This window comes from Filicampus tigris, chromosome 3, assembly GCF_054856515.1.
Source record: "Filicampus tigris isolate MCC_2025a chromosome 3, RoL_Ftig_1.0, whole genome shotgun sequence".
In the NCBI taxonomy this organism is placed as follows: Eukaryota; Metazoa; Chordata; class Actinopteri; order Syngnathiformes; family Syngnathidae; genus Filicampus; species Filicampus tigris.
In genome coordinates, this window is record NC_141219.1 from 3,849,087 (window position 1) to 3,867,584 (window position 18,498).

At 42.1% G+C, this 18,498-nt stretch overlaps 1 long non-coding RNA gene across 1 annotated transcript in view; it reads right to left on the bottom strand.

The window, feature by feature from the left end:
* Positions 1 to 7,145: 7,145 nt before the first annotated feature.
* The window catches only part of LOC147149596 (uncharacterized), an 81,055-nt gene continuing 69,702 nt past the window's right edge, over positions 7,146 to 18,498 (bottom strand). Inside the window, exon 6 of the long non-coding RNA XR_015086135.1 lies at positions 7,146 to 7,402. This is a non-coding gene — a long non-coding RNA (uncharacterized LOC147149596). The remainder of the gene's footprint in view (positions 7,403 to 18,498) is intronic.

Here is an 18,498-nt window from a genome sequence, read left to right on the forward strand (position 1 = left end):
TGTGCTTTGACGAGAATAATGTTTGACAATCATGACAATTATAATAAAATCATGATAATGCATGAAAAAAAAAGACGATTTTATGACATATTTATATATATATATATATATATATATATATATATATATATATATATTAGGAGTGTAACGTGTACGTTTCGGCATGGCATATTCGGTTCGGCGCACTTGCGTTCGGTTCGGTCCACTTATAAGCACGAGCTTATGCACGGGGCTGGCTGTTGTTCGGGGGAGAGGAGGGTGGCGGCACTAAGAGGAGCCAGGACGCCAGAAGCCGTGATAAATCATAAATGCATGGATAAATGGCATTATAATGGCATACGCAAACAAGCCAGAGCTCGAAGGTTCCCCGTACACTGCGGTTTCCTGTTTGGGAACATTCTAGCTTTCCTGTTAAAATCGCCGATGGGGAAAGGTACGTGTATAAGTCCCAAAGTTGTGTGCCGACATTGCTACATGAGTTCGGCGGCTATGCCGTAGCTAGCATGTCTAACATAATAACGAACATCCGACTTTGAATGTTCCTTAGACGACGAAGCAAACAGTATTTTTAGCCATAAACAAAGTACAACGGCTCTGTTCTTCGTTCTCCGCCGCTTCTCTCGCTAGCCGTACGATGCATTCATGCACCTCGGAAACATCGCAACTCAGCAACACACAAATCCGACCGCAACACAGATAACCCAATTCGTTACAATATGCTGTTGAACATTCAAAGATTTCAATGCCTAAAAAGTGTAAATCATTTCATAAAGACTTTCAAGTTACTGTATTTCATTATAAAAAGAGTCTTAATACAGTTAGCGATAATTGTAACTGTTATTGTATGTATTTTTTTTTCATCACAAAAAGTGTATATATGTACTGTAAAGACAACTTGGCTTTAACTTGAATACTTGCAAGGTTGATGCTGCTGAGTGTTTAAGATTTCAGTGTCTTAATAATTTACAAAATGAAGAGATCTGTATTTTTTATTATGGTGTAATTTCTTAGGATGTCACCCGAATGATTCGGTTTTATTTTTTTTCTAAAAAAAAAACAAAACAAAAGAAAAAAACATTGACTTATCTTTTCAAAATAAACATAGTACAAAATAAAAAAAAAGTTTTTTCCGTACCGAAAATATATGTACGTATATAGAGTCCAATTTTATCATTTGCTGTCCAACCATAGAAACGTCTGAATATTCAGTGATGTCACTGGAGTGTGACCACTTCCTGTATTTGGCCATGTGGGAACTCGAGGGAAGACCGGATAAGGTCTGCCCTTATTCTTGGGCCGGCTGGCTACTGTGTTGTATCCTATCTGATGACTGGCCATCACAGGCCTTACTTGAAGGGGAAAAAAACAATCCCAAAAACGTGTGCTCCTTCTTTACCAAGGTTAGTTCTCTCACTTGGTTTCCTCTGTGAAATGTCTAATCTAATGTGTGATAACAAATGCATTAGGTCATGGCAATTCCCACACTCTGCTCCTTGGAGCTCTACGCGCGCGTGTGTGTGTGTGTGTGTGTGCGCGCATACACATCTTCCTCACGCTCAGTTAAGTCGCCGCCACCTGTGATTAATAACAAATATCCCACATCCAGCGAGTTAATGTTCATTCGATCAAGGTAGGTTTGAAGCTCCTTTATAAATGGGCGTCACATTAAAAGCAATGAGGCTTTTTTTTTTTTTTTTTTTTTTTTTTTTAAGATGCCACCGTAAACTACTTCACACATGCTGTACAATGATTTCTATTCACCGTGAGAAGTACACGGCCACCCGCAAAAAACATGCGATATTTTTATAGCTTTAAGTGTTAACATACACTTTAAGTGTTAACATACACTTCGAAAAGACACTTTTTAAACATTATAACAAAATAAATGTACAGAAAATAGGTGGGTTTTTTGGGCTTTTTTTTTTACAGTGTAATCATAAAAGAATAACGTCATATATCATTTTAATGAGAAAAAATGGTGGAATTTTATAAGATTGAATTTATGATTTTTACAAGAAAGAAGTTTCATCAGACTTGAGAGATGTTTATGATTATTTTGCGGGCAAAAGTTGCAATTTTTCACATTAAACAATTAAAAGTAATAGGTTTGCAAGAAAACAATTCAGCTAGTAATGTTAAGTATAAAATTACAGGGACAAAAAATATGATGTTATGATGACAAAATTGTAGTAACGATATAATTTCACAAGAAAAAAAAATGGAATTTTGAGTTATTCCAGCCGTTTTTGGCCATTTTGCTTAACTCATATTCCACAAACGTAATATTATTCAGAATGCCTTGGCCTTCATATGCTCCAAAAAAATATGTTTGGGTTGATATCCCCTTTAAATAAATTTGCCTTCCAAGTCATCTTGCCGACAACACATTTGCCATTTTTAGGGTAAACAAGAACAGGCGCATTCCAACCAATTTTGTGGCCAATGTTTATATTCCACCCAGAAAGTTTTTCCAAGTAATCTCTTCCTTTCTCATTGCACCCTTAAGGAGACATTTGATGCCACGGCTGTGTTTTGAACAGCTTGGAACACCTCCCGCATGCCTGTCGTCAACACCGTATCCCGCCAATAATAACACTCCCTGAAGCCTGGCCTTTTTTTTTTTTTTTTTTAAAGTAATGAATCGATCCAAATAAAAGCAGCAGATAAAATTGACTGACCCTCATATACTTAATTATTGCGGCTATTTGACCGTACGGCATCTTTCGGAGCGCCGCGTGTCACAGGCCATCAATAAGGCCTTAATCGCTGTTAGTTATTGCCCTACTTTGTTACTGGCTGCCGGGCGGCCGGTCTCCAGTGGTCACTTTGGCCCGGGGCGAGCCAGCCAATCAGATGCTAAATGGTTGCGCAAACAATTTGATTATGCCGTTTAATTTCCGTCATATATATAGATCGGCGGGGGTCTGCTGATGCACTTGGTTCTTGGAGGCGGTGGGGGAGGGGGTAGTGCAGCATCGCCGGCCCTCAGAGTGCTTGTTTCTCCTTCTGTGGATCAATAAATGGGTGTGGAGTTGTCTCTTGCGCAATTCACCTCTCACCACCGACCTTTGGCTTCTCGGTGACACAGAACGGGAGATTGTCCTGGAAAGTCACGTTGGCCTGCGGGCAGGATGCCGGGCGACGGCGGCGGGGCAACAAAATTCGCTGAAAGAATTAGCAAAAGTCGGGCGATGACTCTTGCCGATGTGTCGGAAAATCTCCGGGTGACATGTTCAATGCGTGCCAACGTTATTTCCAAGCCTAACCATCTGTCGATTGCTTAAATCGCCCCCCCCCCCCCATCACCAAAAAGCCTTATTCGCAACCCTAACCCTGGCTACAAATCTGCACTCGGGTTAAAAACCCTACTTTGAAAGCCTTACTTAAAACTCTAACCCAGACTCAAAACATTAGTTTTAAACCCTGATTTGAAACCATAACCCTGGCTTGAAGCGTTCCTTTAAACCCCCAAACCTGATTTAAAACCCTAACCATTGTTTAACATCAAACCAAACTTAGAACCCTTAATTCTAACCCAGGCTTGAAACCCTAATTTGAAACCATACATTTCATTTAAAATCAAACTTTGCAACCCGAACCCTTGTTTACAACACCAACCCAGTCTTGAAAGCCAAAGAACCCAATTTGAAACCCTATCTTCAAACCCTAATTTGAAACCCTAGCTCAGGCTTGAAACCCTAACGTGAAGGCTTAATTTGACGCCAACCCTTGCTTGTGAGCTCTTCTTTGAAACCCTAGCGATGATTTGAAACCCTAACCACCGTTTAAAACCACCAACCCAGGCTTGCAACCCCAATTGCAAACCATAGCCAGAAACCCTCATTTGAGAAACCTTAACCTGGCTTGAAGCCCTACCTGAACCTTTGCGTGTGCCTGTGTCAGGCTTCTGCAGATCTTTGCGGATCATTTGAATCAGGTGTGCTGGAGGAGGGAAACAACTAAAACACGCAGGATAGGGGACCTTGAGGACCGGATTTGGTGAGCCCCGAACACCAATTCAAAGTGCGACTGCATTTATAAGTGAAACCAACTCAAAGGCCCGACGTTGCATTACGAAATTGAAATGTACCGCTGGCGGAAATGAGAGCCTGAGTCCCCCCCCCCCCACCTGGCCCTGGGCTCAAATGAAGCAAAAGTTAGCAAAGTGAAAAATGAGAAACGCGCAGGGAAAGCTCCCAGGCCCAGCGCCCCCAAATTAACATCTCAATTCCAAACCGATAATAAGGCATCGTGTCTGGCAAAAGAATGAGCGGTGCCGCAAACGGGGGAAGGCGAAACCTGGCCTGTTCCCCGCGTCCATGAAAAAGCTCCTTCATGTGCTGCGAAAGGGCCCGCGCGGTCTCAGGTCAAACAGGTCTGCCTCGGTTAACACTGCGCAGACACGCCTGGCTGGACCCAGACAGTTTCCTCGAGACCTTTTTTTTTTTTTTTTTTGGTCCAAAAATGGTTGCGCACACTCACGCAGAAACACGAGTTGATGGCGCTCAGGCCGTCAGCAGGAACGACTTCGCTTTGGACCCAATTGCAGCAATTGCAATATCATGTGTCCACGTCCACCTCAGACGCGTATTGTGATTTGAAACCCAATCGAGATGAATCATTCCTACACGTGAGTTCCCTCGAATCATAACTGTGACATTCGGATATGAATTCAAAACGGCTAAAAACAAATACAAATGAAAATGCAAACAGTCCCAAAAAAAAAGAAAAGGGTCTCCAATTGGAAGTTTGAATGACATTGTTATTAAAACGCTGAAAGAGAAAGAAAAATCTAATTTATTTTTTTAAGTAAAAAGTATTATGATGTTATTCTTGTACAATTATGACTTGGAACACTGACCTATTTTCTTGTAAATTCATGACTTTATCCTTGCAAAATCGCTCCTTTTTCCTCTTGAATCTTTATTTTTGTTCTCGTAACGGGCAGCTTTATTCATAACAGCGCATTTCACACACAAGGTAACTCAATGTGCTTCACAAAATTAAAAGTTAAACATTTAAAAAGCATTTTCAAACAAAAGAGTTAAAGGCATTTAAAAGCAAAGGAAAGAAATAAAAGACTACTACTACTACTACTACTACTAAAAGAATGTACAGTTCTAGAACAAGATTTTGGAACATTTTATTTTTAAAATGCCTCAAAAGAACCGAATCTTAAGTATCGGAAAAAACTGATTTTAACCTGGATTTAAAAGCATTTACAATCGAGGCTGAATTCACTTTTGCTCGATAAATACAAACTTATTAAAAATGATCATTTTTCCCCTGGTTTAGTTTATCTTTACTTTACTACTTTGTGATATCATTTTCTTCTCTTCAGTGTGGCCTACACAAAGTGTAGCTACTGGCCTGGCACAGATATTACACAATACCACAGTTTTGCATATATATTTCATTCGATTTGATTTTTTTTAACAAACCACGGTAGTCGGATGACGGAAGAGGTGGTTAAGAATGAAAGTTTGTTTAACAAACTCAGCTCATCGAGAGACCCGAGAAGTTCGCGCAAGGCCGCGAATTGGCTTTGCGAGCACGTGCTTTGGTAGATGTCAAGTAGTTGGCAGCGCCGACCTCGGCCGGCCACGCGGCTCCCGTCGTCCGAGGGCGGATTACGAGTCGCCGGCGCAATTTTCCGGCAAACACCGCGGCTATTTGTACAGACAATGAGCGGCTGCGAGCTTCTATCTGAATGGTTAGCCACAAGAGGCTTGTCAATGTCACTTGTCTATCGTTGTTGTTTGACTCTTCCAAGCTGGCCTCTAGCGCATATTGATTGGGACCGGAGCAGCAAATACCATGGCAAATATTACCTTGTAAATTTTCACTCCTCCGTGGACGAAAGGCTACAATTTTGAAAGCTATAGTTTGTGCGTGCGTATGTAAGTATTGTGTCGTATTAATCAGCTCTTCGGTTGTGAGTTTTGTGCTTGGAGAGCATCGAAAATTGAAATTGTACTGCTGGCGGCAAGTGGTGGAGCTCGGAGTGAAAAATGCATTTTATTTTTGAGGCAGTTTATTTTATTTTTTCACAAAATGCAGACAGTAAATGCCTCCAAGTACTGTAATGATATCGACTTTGTTTGTACTGTTTAAAATGTCCACGATTGTGATGCTAACTTTTGCTAGCCCGTTCATGTGAGTCTCCACTGTACTTTAGTATTGAGCTAATATATAAAATAGCCAACACATTTGCTACTGGTCTTCCCTGTGAGTTACGGCATATTATCATGCTCTTGTCACGGATATGTTTAAACATATGCGTGAAACAATTTTTCATTTGAGTTTTACAGTGCCTTCATTTGAATGTGTACAAACATGATTAGTATTGCTAAGCTAACGAACGAATTGCTAGCTGCAAAATAAACAAATATCTTGTCACTGATGTTTTAATATGCCATATTAGGATGTATGGATACACAAAAAGAGAATTTGTTTACATTTGGGTTTTAAAGTAGCTTTATTTGGAAAGTAAAAAAAAAAAAAAGTCAATCAAACATCAACGATTTGAAAGTTATGATAGCTTGTTGTCAAATTAGCCTAAATACCATAATTGATCATTGATATGTTGAAATACAGTTCTATATTATGATGTATGGGAAAAATAATCCATGTATTGGTTTTTCTCTTTGTTCAAAGTGCCTTCAACTGGAGAGTGAAGATTGCAAAGATTTGGTGTCCATTTTTAAGTGTGAGTGAGTTGGGGGGGGGCATGCAGCATTATAACAGATGTACGACAACCGAGCCATGCATTTTGAGGGTTCATTTTAATCCATTGTATGTTAAATTTATATACAGTGATCCCCCCTTTATTTGCGTTTCACTTATGCACAGATTTTGGGACGTAAAAGCTCTCCTCGTTTGTTTTTTTATTGCTGAAAATCTCGCCGATTCACCGTTCTTTTGCTCAGGCCAAAGCGACAAAAGGACAAAAGTGTTGCTTTGATGCCATCTTGGTGCCAAGAAACGATGTCAAAGTGCTTCAGTTAGAAAATGATACAAAATGGTCTAATATTTCATGTTTTTGTGCATCACAGGCATTGACTATGACCAGTTTGGTTGGTTGTTTTTTTTTGGGGGGGTGGGGGGGGGCAACATCAGCGACCCGCTCTGCTAATAAGGCGCTGGCGGGACGTCTGCCCGCTCTGTTTGTCAATGAGCACGTCTTGATGTGAGGATTAGGCCGCTCCTTCCAATTACAGCCCGGTGCCTGGAGCTTTGTCAGCCATTGACGCAGACGCCTGTCGATGGGCCGCCGCACAGCGCGGCCTCGAACCCCCACTGAGTGACAGGCGCCAGCATGCAGAGATAATGGCGCACTTTGATTGTGTGAGTGTGTGTCTGATATTTGTGATCCTTCCATCGTATACGGTTGCCGTGACATCTACGGAAAGTGGGGGAGAAAAAAAAAAAAAAAAAAAAAAAAAAAAAGAGTAGAATGTCTGAAGTCAACTCCGAGGTTGGACAATCTGGAATTGTCTGAAAAAAAGTATGACTCTTAAGTCCTTATAAAGTTTGGAAGTTCAAATCGTGGTAGTGTGAAAGAATGGAATTATTCTTTGGTTTTGTGGTATTTCATGTACTGTATGTGGCATTCGACCTCATCAAGGGTTGGGTAAGTAGTAGTTGGACAAATGATCAACATTGTGAAAAATGTCATTGAAAAATGTACAGTTTGAATTGAAAGTGAATCTTAAAAAATGAAAATGACCAACGGAGCTTTAAATTTTCAATTCTTTTCAATCGTTTGGGTAAAAGAGGATCTGAAAATGTCTGGCAGTAAATGAGTTAAAGCCCCTACCCCGCTGAACGGCGAACAATTGCGCGAATGTTTTCAAAGGCAGCGAAAAATCACAAAAACTGTTAGCGAACGTTAGCCGAAGGTTTTGCGACCTTGAACCAACCCTGACGAACTCTGACGGGAATTTTTCTACCTTCGCCAACAATTCAATAGTATAATAGTGGGATAGGGGCTCAAATGTAAATTGAAAATGTACAAATGAAAATAAAGTAAATGTCAAATGACAAACAGAGACAGGCCGCAAAGCAGGCGACCCAGGAAGACCGTTTCCTCACTCCGTCAACGCTGAAAAAGAGGTCCGAGTATGATGTACGTCCGAAATGCGGCTGACATTCCACAGCGGTGAGTGACCGGCGTGAGGAGGAGGTGCCAGGCTGGTGTGGCTGCGGAAGGCACTCCAACGCACTGATGAGTCTTCTGATTGTTGAATTCCGACATTGTTAAATGACTTCAAATTTCCATCACCCAACTGTCAAACACGAGTCGATGGCAACGGCAAAATGAGCCGCTTGGCACCGGCAGAGATTTGTCAAATTTGGCGTATGCGCAACCCTTGCTGCTGCTCATCTGACAAATTCGCTTTCCTTACAAATGTTGTACCATTGAAAATGTCGTAAACGGGCTTGACGACAAGCGTCGTTACGACAACGAAATAATCGACCAAAGGCAAATTTTCTTTCTTTTTTGCGCTGTTTGGGTCACGTTGCCGTCTGGTGAATAATGTCACCGCTGCATCAAAACAACCAACCAAAACGAGATTGAGTGCGTCGTGGTTTTAACGGTTGTCCGCCTTTTTTGAAGACAAAACAGAAATGACCATCGTTTGGTTGTTTGGACCAAGCGCTGTCAGACTTGGATGCTGACAGACAAAATCGAGTAAATTCACCATTAAACTATTCATATTTCCATTTCTATGCTTTAATGCCACTAATTGCCCCCGGATGAAACTACAAAGAATGCACAACTTTGTAGTTTTATTATGAGGGCCAATATACCCGTTTTTAAACACTTTTATGGCTTCCAGATGTGTTTTTATGCCTTACATGTGTTTATTTTACTACTTTATGGTGTTTATTAATTAACACTTGTGATTTTTGACAGTTTTATGGTTTGAAATCCCGTAAGGGCCATAAATCATTCACTACTTTGACAGAAGCCGCCCACTCTGTCCCTTCTCATGCTTCATTTGACAAATTATTTAAAGCAAGGAAAAAATAAAAATACTATATAGGAAACTTGTTACATTTCAAATATTTTGAAAATGGAATCACGATTTGTGGTATTACATCATTGCGTTCTTTATTGTTTCACGGGCCTTTTGTGAATTTACGTGAAGCAAACTGATTTATACTCAAAGCTGCAAGACTAGTCGATCGACCCCGTCTTGTTATCAAAGTAAGGCGTTTTGGTGTCTTTTACGTTTTAAAAGTGGTTGACAACCTACATTTGGGGAAAAGTGAAAACAGGGAAAAAGAATCCGGTTAAAAGTCATTGAATGTTCGCTAGAATGCAAATCACATCGCGTGACATCCTTAATATGTATGGACCTGGCCACCTTTCATCCCGATTAACCCCGGAACCCTCACCACACGCGCACACACACACACACACACACGCACACACTCAGAAAACAGCTTTACACTTAATATTCACCACCTGGTGTTATTTACATGCCATTAAGTGAAAGATGGCTGCTGTGTTTTTGCTGACTTGCGCGCCGTCAAAAATCAAACATAAACGGTCGAAGAAAGCCGGTTTAACGGTTCTATTCAATTTTGTTCATTACAATTGGGGTCGCCCGGACAGTTTGCTTGGTCTAGTTGGCCGGTGTCATCGGGCAAGTGGGAATGTCGGTGGTCCCGTGTTTGAAATAAATTTCCAAAAAAGAAAAAAAGAGGGAGCCTGGGAATCACCTGTATTTAGAGTTAATGGATTCCAAAGAACTTTAATGAATGCCGGTTTGATGAATAAGATCCCACCCCCCCCCCCCCCCCCCACCCTCGCGCATTTCATGAACATGTTCAACTGGCTGGCACAGATCATTCACTTATTCTGTGTAATTGGATGCTGACCAGGGTTAATATGTAGGGTGTCATTAAATGGAAATGTAGAGTTGTATGATGGGGCGGGGTGGGGGTGAGTGAGGGGGTGGGGGGGGTGGGGATGTTTTGTATAGAGGCGGCCAGATTGGGTGCTCCTTCTTGTTTGGGAGACTCTTTATGCGAGCCAAGTCGAGCATGAATGCACAGAGGGAACGATCGGGGGACAGTTATATTCACCGGTTTGAATGAAACGACCTGCGAGAGAAAGCCAATCTCTTGAGCGAGGCGGTGGGAGAAAAAGGCTGCACACATGAGGGGCAGATGTGGTCAAAGGGGCTTTTTTTTTTTTGGGAGGGGGGGGGGTTGTTTTTAAACGGGTACAGTAGAGGTGGGCTGCGGGTACAATGCCACAAGGGGAGGGGGCGGCAGCTTGTTTGGATTCAAACAAGGTTGAACACCAGGCAGTTGCTCGCTCGCTCTCTCTCGCTCTCTCTCTCTCTCTGTTTTATGTATTTTCCGCAGAAAATCATTTCAATTCTTTGGGAACGGGAAGCTGATAATGTGGCGCTGAACCCGGAGAGTTAATTAAGATGGCCCTTCAACCTCCGTTGACGACAAAAGGCCTGTAATTAGTCGGCCTGAAGCAAAGGCATCCCCCGGGTTTGGAAGTCCTTACAACTTTTTGGACGCACGGCTTCGGGACGGGCCCGCGATTTGCGTGCCCGTTCCCGACACCAAACGCTTCAACACAACCTCGGGAAGAGCCTTTAAAAGAAAAAAAAAAGAAAAATTTCACTCAAGGCTTTGGGAGGCAACACGATCTGGATCTGCCGTTTGACCTCCAAATTGTTGGGATTCCTAAACAAATCACACAATTATATACGTTGAAATAATCCGGATATAAGACTCCAAGATCCGTCCTGTGTGGTGTAAAATAGGACGGCACCATTTTTTTGGGGGGGGCGACGACTTTTGAGGCATATTAGTCAAAATCTTCCAACTTTAGGGTGTTTAACGTTGTTAGTTTTGCTTCGCTAGACTAGGTTTTTTTCTTCCACCTTCAAAGGCTCAGGAGGAGGGGGGGGGGAAGTTAATCATACGCCTGGCCGTATAGCGCCACACAAGAAAAGCGTGGAAAAGCCGCCCCCGCGGCTCTGCCCATAATTGGCTGTACAAGCGACTGCCTCGGCTTCCTGTCACCATTATATCTGTGTTCGCGCCGATCCGAGGCGGGAGGACGTCCGTTCCCTGGAAACATGGCCGCTGCCGTTTTGATCTCTGGACTGTGAAAGCTAAAGTCGCTCTCACAATGCTCGCTCATGTCGGCAGGATTTTCCGGCCCGTTGGCGGCTAAAAAATGTCCGGCCCGGCCACCGACGCGCCTCGCTCTACGCAAGAAGAGCACTTTGTGGGATGTCGTCGGTTACGCTTTACGCCTGCTCTAACATCTGTTTGATTACATGACAAAAGAAGTGAAACGTGTTAAATACACTTTGGGCTCTTCCTGAAATGCAACCTTCATATGTTTGCAGTTTTGGCATAAAGATGATATTTGTACCATTCTTAAAGTTGAAGTCAACCCCCCCCCCCCCCCCCCCCCCGAAAAAAAAATCTTTACAATAATATGTTCTATGAGCCTTCACTCTAATTTTCTAATCTTAATATTGCGCATGCGCAATATGACTTAAAGCAGGAAATCAACAAAAAAACAAATGTTTTTCAAGAATATCTTCCCAGCAGGCCCACTGGTTGAAACACGGCATTCTGATTAATATTGCGTTTGTGGAATATGAGTCAAGCAGCAAAATCCACCCATTTTTAGCCATCTCAGGGGGCGGCCATTTTTGTCATTTCTGTCGACTGGAAATGACATCACAATTGCTCATGTTAATGACCAATCACGGCTCGGCTTGAGAAAACAGGTGAGCTGTGATTGGTCATTACCTGAGCCCTGAGTGGTTGTGATGTCATTTTCAGTCGACAGAAATGACAAAATGGCCGCCCCTTGAGATGACTAAAGACGTGTGGATTTTGCTGCTTAACTCATATTCCACAAACGCAATATTAATCAGAATGCCGTGTATCAACTAGTGGGCCTGCTGGGAACATATTCTTGAAAAAAAATGTGTTTGGATTGGTTTCCCCCCTTTAAGCAGCAAAATTCACCCTCTCAGGGGGCGGCCATTTTGTCACTTCTGTCAACTGAAAATGAAATCACAACTACCCAGGGGTCAGGTAACGACCAATCACGGCTCGCCTGTTTTCTGAAGCTGAGCCCTGAGCGACTTCATTGTCATTTTCAGTCGACAGAAGTGACAAAATGGCCGCCACCTGAGCTAGCTAAAAACGAGTGGATTTTTCATATTCCAATATGAATCAAAATGCTGTGTTTAGACTAGTGGGGCCGCATAGAACATCAGTCTAAAAAATAAATGTGGATTGACTTCCACTTTAACCACAGAAACTGTCTAATCTGCTGCTACATTTTTAAGTAGATGTGTGGTCTACTTAAAACATGTTTCTGGACCCAGATGATTTTGAGTCAATTCAACAAAAACTTTTTTTCAGCATATGCCGAGCCCTCACGTTCGTATAGTTTTTCCTGATCCCGTTTTCCGCTCGGTATAGTCTCATGAGAACACATTGTGTGCTTGTTGGACCAAAACAGTCTGCTGCGCGGATCTTGTTGCCATGCGGTGGCATTAAAGCGTTATCAGGATGCGGGAGAGCCACTTGAAGGTGCTGCATGATTAAAAGTTAAATAAATAAAAAAATAAATAAATAAAACATCTGGTGACACCTCGTCGCGCGTGTGGTTGGTGGGTGCAACTTCCTGCGCAGCTGTCAACAAAACACCTCCCAAGATGCTGCTGCATAGACGCTACGCTAATCTGCTGCACTGCTCGCGTCGGCTCTTTTCTTTTCCGTGATGATTTCCCAATGTGACAAGTCCATGTATTTCCTTTGATTGTTGATCAATGTGCTCTGTTTGATCCTTTTGATTGCTGCATGGGGAGTTTATTTTTCCTACCAACCGTTGCGTGAGACGGAGGCGTATGTCTTGGGCAGGTAGCGGATCGGGTTGCGGCAACCTCTGCGTATTGTGCGTCCTTCTCTCTGCCATATGCATTTATATGGCCAAATATGACTTTCTCCATCTGCTTCTCCCATTTATAGAGCAAGAAGGCTAGATTTGTTTGTTTTGTATGGAGGTTTTTTTTTTTTTTTTGGGGGCAACCGCACTCTGATGAGCATCCTGCCTGAAACGTTTAATTGTGGTGCATGCTGCATTCTGCGCAGAAAAGGGTTTGCCCTCCCCAACAAAACGTGTTTATTCCAAAAGCCTCCACATGTTGACGGGAGCTTTCTTCCACGTGAACTTTTTGCAGCATAAAGATGGCCATTTAAGTATTTATAATTTGAAACCGTGATGCTATTTATACATTTAAAGGCGGGCGGGGAACAGCCTGCGAGTGTTTAATCTTGTGTATACAGAAGGCAAATTAATGACATAAATCAACCGAGTGAAAGGAAGAAGCGCTCACAACAATAAACAAACGTAGATGACGCCAAAAAGCCAACAAAGTGAGAGAGTTAACACACACAGAAGGCTAAATAGGAGCTGATGGACTTTTTAAAAAAAAAAAAAAAAAAACCAACATAAAAGAAAAAGTAAACAGCTACTACACTGAAAAAAATGGCATGTTTCAATTTTATTGCATCAAGTGGTTGTACCAAGTAAAAGCAACTGCGTTGTTAAGTAGTCTACTTAAAAATAAAACGTATGCAGATCCGGATGATCCGATTTCGTGGAACCGTTTGACGAAATGAAATTGAGTAAGTTGAACACATCATGTTTTTCCAGTATGCTGCAGAGTTGACCTCCACCAAGGCTGTACAATCCGAATTTGCATCAACATTGAATTGGTTGGAACATTGGTTGAATTGATCATTAATAAATAAATAAATAAATAAATAATGCATCCGATTTGATAGTCAATGTTATTTGGTCCATCGGTTGCACAAAATAAAGTCATCTGGATCCAGATACATTTTTTTAAGTAGACTATCAAAAAATGTGTCTGGATCCAGATGATTTTATTTTGTGCGAGTTGACGAAATAGAATTGAGCTAATTCAAACACACCGTTTTTTTTCCCATTAAATTTTCGCAAAAGGCAGACGATATCCCGCACTGGTCGCCAAAATATTAAGGAAAAAGTTGGGGGGGGGGCTATTTTGCAATGTTAAAAATAGTGAGGAAAAATCCTTGATTCGCACAGCAACATTTTGTATTTTCCCTAAGCTCATCCACATTTTTTTGCTTTCATTGTTCTTGTGCAACGTGACAAAATAAAACAAATGGATTCTACAGAAGAAATAACTTTCTTTGTAGTTACAGAATTGCGCTGGACACAAAATGTACCAGCAGATTCCGAAGTTGCCAACACTGCTGCAGTACAAATGCCAGCCCCTAGTTGGCAGTGTAACAACACTTAAAAAAAAAAAAAAAACACACATATTGTTTTTGTATGATGTCAAATGTGTCCCCTACATAAAACAAGTTGTTCATTTAACAATAGCGTAAAGCACAGGTGTCAAAGTCAAGGCCCGGGGGCCAGATCCGGCCCGCGACATCATTTTATGTGGCCCCCGACGGCAAATCACGCATGTTGACTTGACATGTTTCTTTCACTTTTTATACTATATATGAGATACTGCAAGCATTTGTTACCAATCCCCACTTAAAACAAATTGAAAACATAGTTGACCAACTATTTTCTGGCTTTGTGATTTCAAAACTACTTATCCATCAATGTGTTGTGTACACGTGTTAATACGAGGCCATCATACCTTCATATGTGTTCGCAGTCCTAACGGCCCTCCGAGTGACACCAAAACTATGATGTGCCCCGTGTCAAAAATTAATTTGACACCCCTGGCGTAAAGGAAACAGTATCGAAAAGACAAAACTACTGGTGTGGCGTGCATACTACAGAGTTAGTTGTACCTGTGTGTACTATTCCTGCAGCGGTTGTTTGTCATCAGTCACAAACCTCTGCGAAAGCCGTAGTGAAGTCATAAAAAAAAAAAACAAAACTGTCAATATTTGTATGGAAAACACTTTTAGGCCAGAAATCTAAAAACAATCAAATGAAAATCAGTATGTACGGCGTAAACTGAGCCCGCCTTCTCGTGCTGCGTGACCGATAACGTCTCCTTACGCTGGAACCTCAAAGTTTTGTGTATGTGTTTCATAAACTGAGGACCCCCTGTACTTTATGTGGTGTACAATATGGAAGTCAACTCAACCGCAAGCACCCCCTCTCCCTGTGATGAATGCTTACCGCGCTCGTTATATCATTTTAATGTCAGTCGTGACTAGCTTTGGAAACATTAGAGAGAAGATATATGTTTTTATGATCTTTTAAACCTACAATTACAATATAGTGCTCAGATAGATCCAGCGGCAGTGATTGGAAGCTGGCAGCCCGCGCCACGCCACTGCTGTTTTTACTAGGTTGTTGTCGTGTAAATGTGCCCTAAAACGGCAGAGCCCGAGCTCCAAGGGATCCAAACTAAATACTGCTGAAAAAGTCTAAAAGTGACAGCACCGCATGAACATGGGAGCCATCGTTCAAAGTCCCGAAACAAGTAGGGAAACTATCGTGACTGTGGCACAAAAGCGCAGCAACAGGTTTAACGACCGCGCCGTTAACCTCACCTGCACTTTAATGGCTCATTGTTGTCCGTCTTCCCCCCCCCCCCCCCTTCCCTTCACTTTTTCTTAAGACAGACAATACTTTGAATGCGCAGGGAGACACTTGAGTCATAAATCGCATTGAGGGAGGCTAAATATTGACTGGCTGAACCCACACTGGCGTCTCTTGTGACCGGGAGGGACCTTTGTCTTATTCTCTGCCGGCATGCGAGTCTAATTGAATTGTAAACAACACCCACCGTGTTATTATTTACTGCCTCCGTTTGACGTGTTGGCTAAAAGGCAGCAAGAAAAAAAAAATTCGCCGCACATCTATAAGTCACGACGCTTTGGGAAGCAAAAACAAAATGGGTGGAAAAAAAAAAAAAACCCCATCAAACGCGGCACGCTTTATGAAAGGCCACGAAATCTGTGACTGATAACGGCCATTAATATGTCCATCGAGCGTGGCCGCATTCACGCCACATATCAAATCCCCTTTGAATGAGATCAGTTCCCTCCTGTCAGAGCCCATTAGATCCGTCCCACAGTCCCAGTGGCCAGCTGACAGGGGAGAAACCCGAGCAGTGGCCTGTAGCAGCATTAGCATTAGAAAATGAGCAATCAGCTGGAATGAAGCGCGAGAAGAGGGCGGGAGGGAGCATGGATGGAGGAGGGGAACGGCCTCTGCAAAATGTATCTCTACCAGCGTTGGCCAGCTTCGTTCCAAAATGCTCTCATTATACCGCATATTACCAGTTGAAAGTAATCAGCCACATTAAAAGTTTCGGCATTGGCGAAAGCAAGCCTCTATTTTACTTAATACTGGCAAACAAATCGCCCATCACTAGTATTCAAGGTAAATGTCATACTTCCGATACGGATCCCGATACGTGGGCGACGATCCGATACGTATTGCTTATAAAATATATATTTAAAAAAAAAAAAACGGTGGCATGTTTTTCCAAACTTTTTAACTTCAGTTCCACTTGACATTCATTCAAGTGTCCCGATTTACAAACCATTCCAGTAACTGTTCCTGATACACGGGGGTGTAACAAATAAGACTCCATTCATAAAGCTCAACTTTAAGGACCTCAAATGTTCCAAACGTATGTTCTAGGATGCGCAAAACATAACGTAACATAAGATATCGAAAGTGTCGCGATGCTTCGTCAACGGATCGATGCTTGTGTCAGCGTAAAGAAAGTATCGCCATATGATATTTTCTAACGTACGTATAATTCCAACGGAAACGGGGGTTCCGGTTGCAAGCTAAAGTGAACGTTTCCAAAGCAAAATGTCAGCGGAGCTCATGTCCCGACTTCTTTTCCGACTGCGCACGGAAAATTGCGCGGAACCTCTTTGACTTTGCGAAATAATTGAGTTAAAACACTCGATAAAACATTAATTAGCTTAGCGGTCTGGAGCAGATAACATAGATAAACCCCTATGTAATTCATATTGATTAGAATATGCACATTGAGCGCGGGCTCTTAAGACAAGTTTTCCTTATTAAATGGACACAAAGCCCAGGTCATTATTCCTGCAAAGAGAGATCGCTTTAGATTTTATCTATTCACATAAAAAGCTTTGATTGGATTTCTTTCTGAGCGAGCCGTGCAATCTATTTTATTCAGGTTTGATTGTATTACCTCTTAATTAGTTTGTATATTGAGTAGAACAGGGCGTATCGATTCCGAGGTGCATTCATTTGCATTGCAAAAATCCCCCTTTAATCCAATATAATCTCATCCTTACTCAAACACAGAGGAGTGCTTTTTCGAGTCACTCTTTTCCTGCTTCTTTTCCTTCCACAGGTTACTTTCACTTTGTAGCGCAACGCGTGCATTCGACGCAGGGGCAAAAGCCCGAATTTGTCTGCTTATTTAACATGACTTACGTTTACATGCAGCCGATAACCCTTTTAGAACCCAAATATTGGCAGTATTCAGGTTTTTAAAGGGCCACGTTAATGCGCACAAAAATCGGAATATGCTCCGATTCAGGTTTTTAAAAAGCAGAATAAGATTCTTTTTTCCGACCCGAATATTGTCGCGGAGCGAGCGTAACTTGAATTCATTGATTTCTCTGAAGCGTTTTCACATCGTTTTCTGCCTCTATAGAAAAAGTGAGGTGTGCGTAAGTCTGGCGCGCTACTCGCCGGAAAATACACAAGCAGAGGTAAACAATCCATGACGCAGCTTAAAAGCACAATTTTGGAGCGTGGAGTAAAGCGACGGCTTTATTCCTGTGGTGAGTGACATGAATATAAATGTGTTTTATTGGCGGTAGAAAGTAACAAGCGGAAATGACGTCGATTTGCGTTCACAAAGTGGGACATCGGAATTTTGACCTTAACCCGAACGTTGACTGCATTTAAATGTAGTCAATCATGGCTTGAGGCCCAAGTCTGAATCGCATGTGAGCGGGCCATGGCGTCGAAGTTTTCAATAAATAAATTCATTCCAATTGGTAATGAACTCATTCACCGCCGTTGACGAATTGATTTTTTTTTTTTTCCAAACGTTACGGTAAAAAAAGGTCCTGAAAATGTTTGGCAGTGAATGAGTTCAATAAAATATTATTCTTGCAACAGCATGGTGGACTACTATGATTAGCACACCTGCCTCACATTTCTGAGGTTGAGCTTTTGAATTCCGGATGATGTGCGGACTTTCTCCCACATTCCAAAAAATATGTTTGGTTCTTTGAAGAATCAAAATTGCACTTTAGGTGCGATTACCAAATGTGGACGGTTGCGTGCACTGCAATCGGCTGCCGAGCAATTGTGGGTGGCTCCTGGGCCAAAGTCGGCTGGGATAGGATCCAGCTAACCCGATCCATTCATCCATATTGGACGGACGGGTAGAAATGTTGCTTGAAAGCGGAGGTTTGGCTAATGTCACAGAACTAGATTGCGGTGGAACTTTGAGT